Source organism: Vipera berus (genome assembly GCF_964194415.1).
Source record: "Vipera berus genome assembly, chromosome: 12".
Classification (NCBI taxonomy): Eukaryota; Metazoa; Chordata; class Lepidosauria; order Squamata; family Viperidae; genus Vipera; species Vipera berus.
Genome location: NC_138215.1, coordinates 2,438,379 through 2,447,212, shown reverse-complemented (window position 1 = coordinate 2,447,212; position 8,834 = coordinate 2,438,379).

Genomic DNA, 8,834 nt, shown 5'->3' with positions numbered 1-8,834 from the left:
TGACTGTCCAGTCTTTTACTTAAAAGCCTCCTCAACTTCTGGAGGCAAGCTGTTCCACTGATTAATTGTTCTCACTGTTAGGAATTTTCTCCTTAATTCTAGGTTGAATCTCTCCTTAGATGGATTAGGTTCCATCCGTTGCTTCTTGTCCTGCCTTCAGGTGCTTTAGAGCCCCTCTTCTTCTTTGTGGCAGCCCCTCAGATATTGGAAGGCTGCTATCATTACAAGGCAGCCTTTGAAAAGTATTCAGAAAATGCAGTTGGTGCAAAATGCAGCTGCTATTCACATAAAACAGACGTACTGCAGGTGCTGCACTGGCTGCTCAAAGTTGCCAAATACAATTCCAAATACAGTTTTGACCAACAAATGGATCTGTTTGATGCATTTATCCCAGGAAGATATGCTGCAGATTCTTCCTCCGCAGTAGAGTCAGGGGAGAGCAAGGAATGAATACTGAGGACTAGTGTCCCACCCTTTGGAACAAAGCCTTTTATACTTGAACTGGAAGAAAGCCTGGAAAGTAATTCTATGCAAAGGGCATTTGGCATTCAGGATTTCTCAAGGATGCTTATTTGTTCTAGTTTTAATTGTACTGTCAGTTGGAATTGAGTGACATCAAAATAACGTGATACCAATCATAACAGGTGCCTTGGGTACTAATCCAAAAACAACTGGAGCACAACCTGAACACCATTGGCATTGACAAATTCAGCATCAGTCAATTTCAAAAGGCAGCTTTATTCAAAACAGCTTACATTCTGGATTGATGCCTTTAACACCATTAAATGTTCACACCTGCCTACTCCACGTCTTTCGTAAACACACGGTGTATAAAAATAATAAATCCAGCAAAGGTAGTACCAAGAGCAATAGGCACCTTAGGTGCAATCTCAAGTCATCTGGAGCACCACCTGAACACCATCACCAGGCAACTGCAAAAAGGAATTTTACTTGGAACATTGTGCAACGACATCTTTAAATGACATCTGCCTATTCCAGGTCCTTGGCAAGGACAAAAATGTTTAAACATCTGGCTGACTTTGCGACCAACTATACTAATGCTGAAGTTATGATTTACTGGTTACAATTTTTGTTATATTGATTTATTGCATTTATGCCCCACAGTGAATTCATAATGCATCTCTCTATACTACTGAAACTCTGATTCTTGTAACCTTTAACTGGGTGAAACTCTACATCCTAGGGCAAAACCTTTTGAACAAGGTCCCTCATCTGAGCCAACTTACAGAATGCATCCAAAATCCAAGACTTGTGTGGAATTGAAACTTGGCAAATTTTATAAAACATTTTATGATACAAAAAGTATCGTTGAAATATTTGTGACATAATACAAAGTGTCAGTAAACATTTTCTGTGCTGATGGTTGATTATATTATACAGTTCAACATGGACTACTGTTAAAACACACCCATCTCTGAACGGCTCCCAGATTTTCCATTATAAGCCCTGTCACAGCTGAAGGCACTGAGGAACCTGTAAGGAAATATCTCTGGAACAAGGAGCCAGCAAGGGCATGGATGGTCTACCAGGGGTAGGCAACCTTGGCTCTTTTATGACTCATGGACTTCAACTCCCAGAATTCCTGAGCCAGCATGGCTCAGCTTGGAAACCTCTCTCTTTCCCCTCAGCGTGGTTGGCTCAGGATTTCTGGGAGTTGAGGTCCACGAGTCATAAAAGAGCCGAGGTTGCCTATCCCTGGTCTAGGCCCTAGGGATAATATAAAAGTATAGTAAATGCTAAATCTAAATCTAATAAATCATGAATGTGGCAGAAAACAATTGCTGGGCTGTGTTTGTGTTGTGGCTTGGTGCAAGTGGGCTCCGTGATGATAATTCACTGAAATGTCATGAAAAGGCAATCTTTTTCAAACTAGAAGCTATTTGAAGACATTTTTAAAAACAACCCCATTTCCTTTATTGTAAGTTATAGGAATATTTCCCCTTTATGGATTACTGCCTTGACGTGGCGAAGGGGCTTCCGTAATTCAATGAAGCTATGAGCTATGCCGTGCAGAGCCACCCAAGACGGAAAGGTCATAGCAGAGAGTTCTGACAAAACATGATCCACTGGAGAAGAAAATGGCAACCCACTCCAGTATCTTTGCCATGAAAACCCCATGGACAGTACCAAAAGGAAAAATGATATGACGCTGGAAGATGAGCTCCTCAGGTCGGAAGGTGTCCAATATGCTACTGGGGAAGAGCAGAGGGCTAGTACTAGTAGCGCCAGAAAGAATGAAGCGACTGGGCCAAAGCCGAAAGGACGCTCAGCTGTGGATGTGTCTGGTGGTGAAAGGAAAGTCCAATGCTTAAAGATTTTTCTCCATAGGAACCTGGAATGTAAGATCCATGAATCAAGGAAAGCTGGACGTGGTCAAACAAGAGATGACAAGACTGAACATTGACATTTTAGGTATCAGCGAATTAAAATGGACAGGAATGGGTGAATTTAATTCAGATGACCATCAGGTATACTACTGTGCGCAAGAATCCCTCAGAAGAAATGGAGTAGCCTTCATATTCAATAAGAGTAGAAAAAGCAATACTGGGATACAATCCCTAAAATGACAGAATGATCTCAGTTCGAATTCAAGGCTAACCATTCAATATCACAGTAGTCCAAGTCTATGCCCCAACCACCAGTGCTGAAGAGGATGAAACTGACTGGTTCTACGAAGCCCTACAGCACCTTATAGAACTAACACCCAAAAATGATGTCCTTATCATCATGGGGGACTGGAATGCTAAAGTAGGGAGCCAAAAGATAACTGGAATAACAGGCAAGTTTGGCCTTGGTGTACAAAATGAAGCAGGGCACAGGCTGATAGAATTTTGTCAAGAGAATACGATGGTCATAGCAAAAAGAGCCTTGGTGGAGCAGTGGGCTAATGCCTCCTTAAGTAACACCAGCTGCCTGCAATTATTGCAGGTTCGCATCCCACCAGGCTCAAGGTTGACTCAGCCTTCCATCCTTCCAAGGTAGGTAAAATGAGGACCCAGATTGTTGGGGGCAATTAAGCTGACTTTGTAATAATGCCGCTTGGGGGTGTGTGTGAAAGCCCTAACAAGCAGGCATATACATAGAATGAAGGCTACTGCTAAGCTTGTAAGCCGCCCTGAGTCTTCGGAGAAGGGCGGGATATAAATGTAATAAAAATAAATAAATAAAAAATAAAATAAACACTCTTTTCCAACAACCCAAGAGACGGCTTTACACATGGACATCAGCAGACGGTCAACACAGAAATCAGATTGACTATATGCTCTGCAGCCAAAGATGGAGAAGCTCTATACAGTCAGTAAAAACAAGACCAGGAGCTGACTGTGGCTCAGACCATGAGCTTCTTGTTGCAAAGTTTAGGCTTAAATTAAAGAAAGTAGGGAAAAGCGCTAGGCCAGTCAGGTATGAATTAAATCATATCCCTGTTCAATATACAGTAGAGGTGACAAATAGATTTAAGGAATTAGATCTGATAGACAGAGTGCCTGAAGAACTATGGATGGAGGTTCGCAACATTGTACAAAGAGGTAGCAACTAAAACCATCCCAAAGAAAAAGAAATGCAAGGAAGCAAAATGTCTGAGGAAGCTTTGCAAATAGCTGAGGAAAGAAGGGAAGTGAAAGGCAAGGGAGAAAGAGAAAGATACACCCAATTGAATGCAGAATTCCAGACAATAGCTAGAAAATATAAGAATGCCTTCTTAAATGAACAGTGCAAAGAAATAGAAGTAAACAATAGAATAGGGAGGACCAAAGATCTCTTCAAGAAAATTGGAGATATAAAGGGAATGTTTAATGCAAAAATGGGCATGATAAAGGACCAAAATGGCAGGGACCTACAGAGGCAGAAGAGATTAAGAAGAGGTGGCAAAACTACACAGAAGTACTATACAAGAACAAGCTTAACATCCCTGATAACCATGATGAGGTGGTCACTGACCTCAAGCCAGACATCCTAGAATGTGAAGTGACATGGGCCTTAGGAAATCTGAGCAACAAGAAAGCTAGTGGAGGTGACAGTATTCCAGCTGAGCTATTCAAAATCTTAAAAGATGATGCAGTAAAAGTGCTACACTCAGTTTGCCAGCAAATTTGGAAAACTCAACAGTGGCCACAGGATTGGAAAAGATCAGTTTACATTCCAATTCCAAAGAAAGGCAGTGCCAAAGAATGTTCAAACTATTTAGCATTGACTATGCTAAAGCATTTGATTGTGTGGATCATAACAAACTGTGGCAAGTTCTTAAAGAGATGGGAATACCAGACCATCTTATTTGTCTCTTCAGAATCCTATATGCGGGTCAAGAAGCAACAGTGAGAACTGGACACGGAACCACTGATTGGTTTAAAAGTGGGAAAGGAGTCCGGCAAGGCTGTATACTGTCGCCCTGCCTATTTAACTTATATGCAGAGCACATCATGAGAAAGGCAGGGCTAGATGAATCAAAAGTTGGAATTAAGATTGCCGGGAGAAATATCAACAACCTAAGTTATGCAGATGATACCACTCTAATGGCAGAAAGTGAAGAGGAACTAAAGAGCCTCTTGAAGCGGGTGAAGAAGGAGAGCGCAAAAGTGGGCTTGAAACTCAACATTAAGAAAACCAAGATAATGGCATCTGGCCCTCTCAATTCCTGGCAAATAGATGGGGAAGAAATGGAGGTAGTGACAGATTTTATTTTCCTGGGCTCCAAGATCACTGCAGATGGGGACTGTAGCCAAGAAATTAAAAGATGTTTGCTCCTGGGGAGGAAAGCCATGGCAAAACTAGACAGCATACTAAAAAGCAGAGACATCACCCTGTCAACAAAAGTGCATATAGTCAAGGCTATGGACTTCCCAGTTGCAATGTATGGCTGTGAAAGCTGGACCATAAAAGGCTGAGCGCCAAAGAATCGAGGCCTTTGAACTCTGGTGCTGGAGATGACTCCTGCAAGTCCCTTGGACTGCAAGGCGATCAAACCGATCAGTCCTAGAGGAGATCAACCCTGACTGCTCTTTAGAAGGCCAGATTCTGAAGCTAAAACTCAAATCCTTTGGCCACCTAATGAGAAGGAAGGACTCACTGGAGGAGAGCCTATTGCTGGGAAAGATTGAGGGCAAGAGAAGAAGGGGACGACAGAGAATGAGGTGGCTGGATGGAGTCACGGAAGCAGGAGGCGTGAGCTTAAATGGACTCCAGAAGATGGTAGAGGACAGGAAGGCCTGGAGGAACGTTGTCCATAGGGTCGCGATGGGTCGGACACGACTTCGCAACTAATAACAACAACAACAAGGGATATTTTTCACAGCTAACCCACTTTTTCTTAATGTATAGCTTTCAAAAATTGACAGAAGCAAGAAAGAGGAATGGTAGACGTTTGCTGAAATTTAAACAAAAACTATTGGTAAAATTTAACTCTAAATGGAAGCCTTTTGTGGACTTTTTGCAAGAAATAGAAAAAAACAAACAAATAATAACATATGGATTTGATGATTAGTAAAAACTATTGAATATTGGAGAAATTAGATATTATAGCCTAGTCCTAAACTAAAAGTTCAATTTAAGCTTTATTTTTATCTTTTGTAAAAGAAGCTGGAAGTCACTTTCTTTTTATGCTTCATTTGTAACCTTTTTGTTTTCTGTGCTCCTATCCTCTCTTTCTCTTGATTCTGCCCATCCCCTTTTCTGACTATTTGTGTTTGTTAGTTTTTCCTATAGCCTATAAAAACCTTGCATTAGCCATCCCGCAGGTCGTGAGCTGCGGAACATGCCTGGGCGGGCGCTCTCCCTCGAAGCGTCCTGCCACGCTGCGGCCTGCATTCGGGGGGCTTCAGCTGCACCCTCACGGCCGGCCGTCGCCTTCACTTTTCGGACCGCGCCCTGCAAACGCCTGGGCTGCCCTGCCGAAATAGCCTCGGTGGCTTCTTCGGCCGCGGGGCGGCTTCTGGCGGGAGCCGGAGGCGGTCCCTGCACGGGCCACAAGGGGGCAGGCCCGGGCTGCTTTGGAGAGAGCGGTGCCTTTCTGGCGCCGGAGCATTTGGGCTTCGAGTCGGAAGCCTTTCGCCATGCGAGTCGGGGCTGAGCTCATTCGGGCTGCTGGCCAGGACTGGCCCGCTTCGTTCTCCGCGGACGAAGGCCCGCCGCCGCCTTCTCGGCGGCCCGGCCCTGCCTTCTCCCTTGCCAGTAAAACAGCGACTGAAGAGTCTGAAGCTCCCAAAAGACTTTTCCCTGGACAAAAGGAAGAGATGAAATAAGGGGAGTCTGGCAGCCGCTCCCAACTCCTCCGGCGGGAAGCAGAGCTGCCTGCTGCTCTAATGCTTTTCTCAGAGCTCGAGAGGCCCTGAGTTCAGCCCGACAAGACTGCAGCCCGACTCGGCCGCCAAGACTTGAAAAACAACAGAGAAGTGCAGCATGGGATTGGATGTCCTCCTTGAATGGCCTGTCAAAAGTGCTCAGTCAAGGCAACAGCAGTTTCTGGCAGGAGGCCAGGGGGCTCCTGTGGCAAGGGAAGGGGCTCAAGGAGCACAGAATTACAGGCCTGGAGGCATCTCAGCCTCTTTAGGTTGACTCTGCGAGGAACAGACTCTGCGAGGATCACACAAATGCTATTGAGTTTTGGAGGGATACTAATAACATCAACTTAAAGAATGCCTCATACGGCAATCCTGGGCAGCTCCTCACCACCAATAAAGGCAACCATATAGAAACAGATCAAACCTTTCCCGCCAGGCACAGACTTTCCCTACTGGTGAGCCCCTGATTCAATCCCATCCTAGCTGAATCGTTGGGGAAATAGCCAGATCCTTCCAGTTGTTAGGAACGTTTGATTCACAGAGTTCTACAAGTTCTAACGGCACTGGCTGAATTTCCTTCAATTCTTTGCAAAAGAATTTTGAAATAAAGTTTAAGGGTTTAAAAAAAATCTTTTGGAATAAGGAGAAAAGGGGTGATTATAACTTTGATGTTGTAAAATTACAAATGGAGTTGTGTGCAAACTGAATGTATGTTTAGCTACAAAAACTGAAATGCAATTTTAGGGTACATCAACAAAATATTGTTTCCAATCTTGGAAGTAATTGTTCCACTTTATTCTATGTTGTTCATACCTTATTTTTCCTCCTGCTTTCAGTTCTGGGCACTACACATCAAAAAGGATTCAAAGAAAATTTGGCATGTTCAGAAAAGGACAATGATCAAGAGACTAGAAATAAAATCCGAAGAAGACAGTGCAGCAGCCAAGTATGTCCTGCCTTTAAAAGGGTGACCGAGAAGCAGCGTGTGGCACCTGCAGATGCGAGCCTTGAGGCAGTGTTGGAGCCCAGCAGATCTGATCCTGCCTCTTGTCACTTGATTTCTGAGCTACAGCTTTGCTTTGGATAACTGTTACCACCAGGAGAGCTTCCCCACGGAAGCGGCTTTAGTCAAGGAGCCAGTGCATCAACCAGAACTATGAACCACGTGCAGTCAGGACTCTTGACCAAGCAAAGTGCTGTAAACGCTATGTCAAGTCAAATATAGCTGCAGACTCCTTTCCAACCTTCTCCACCCACACAAGGAGGCCAAGGGGAGAAGCAAAGCTGGGCTGCCCCGATTTCCTTTCTGTGCTTAGGATTTGCAGCCATAGAAGACAGGTTGGAAAGAAACAGACATTGTATAGAGAGGAAAATGTTTGCACAGCTGTGGGACACAAGGCGGTTTGGCTGTCTCATTAAAAAGAAGGAAATCTCTGCTGGTCAGTCCAGAACTTGATGGGAGCCCAATATTCTCTCTCCCAAAGTCAGCCAATCAGATGCCTCATCCACCAGCAGGATATCAGCACTAGGCCGGGTCTTCCAAATAAGTCATTACCGCCAGACATTGCAGTGGTGCAGGATGGGGATGATGGAAACTGGGGTGAAATACAGTGCATGGCTAAAATATGGAGCTCCCTGTTACAAGATAAAAATTACGCTTGCTTTATTTAGCTGAGTCTAAGAACAGAATGGACAAATTCATAGAGGACACAATGTGTGAAGAATGATTGTGTGTAGGAATGCATAGTGTGCTGGTGGAAGGGGAGAGAGAGAGAGAGACTATGGTGAGACCAAGCTGTGTGCAGCAGGTCAGAGAAATCACAGAATGAAATTTCTAGACACAACCACAAAGTTCTTCACTAAGAAAACAAAACTCAAATGCAAAGACATACCGAGCTTTTGGTACTTGAAGTTGTGAAGGTATCTTATTGATTGGAGAATATAATGAGCTAGCTGTATGATGCGGCATCACAAAACCTTATTGCAATTTTAGATTGTATCGAGATACATCATTTTCAAGTTGTGAGAAATAGTGGTTCATTTCATTTTGCTTTGGTCAAGGTACAATATAGCAATCTCATTTCCCCAATACCTATTCTGTCAAAAAAGAAGATAGGTTAAACTTTTTGGGGAGAAATCCATGTGATGCTTGTTGCATTCTTTTTCAAATACTCAGAAATAGACCATTTAACAATCTACTCAAAGGCACTGTCCATTATAGACACAAAGCTATCAGGTACGTAATTTCCCAAGTCCTCTTTCTTTCCCCTTTTGAAGATTTGCTATCCTCCAGTCCACTCCCTTTTTCCATGCAACAGATCCATAGCCTCTTTGCCCTTTGGTTTCTGAGGTTCTGGGGGGGGGGACATTAGAAGACCAAAGCGATCAAAGAAGTGGTTGGCTTTGCTTCATTCTTCGGGGAGCCATCTGTTGACAAGGCTTTAGTTTTCATTCCTGCATAGAGTAGGAAGTAGAATGTGATGACATTAATGAACCCTTCCAACTGTAGGATTCTATGAAGAAGTTAGAATGCGATGA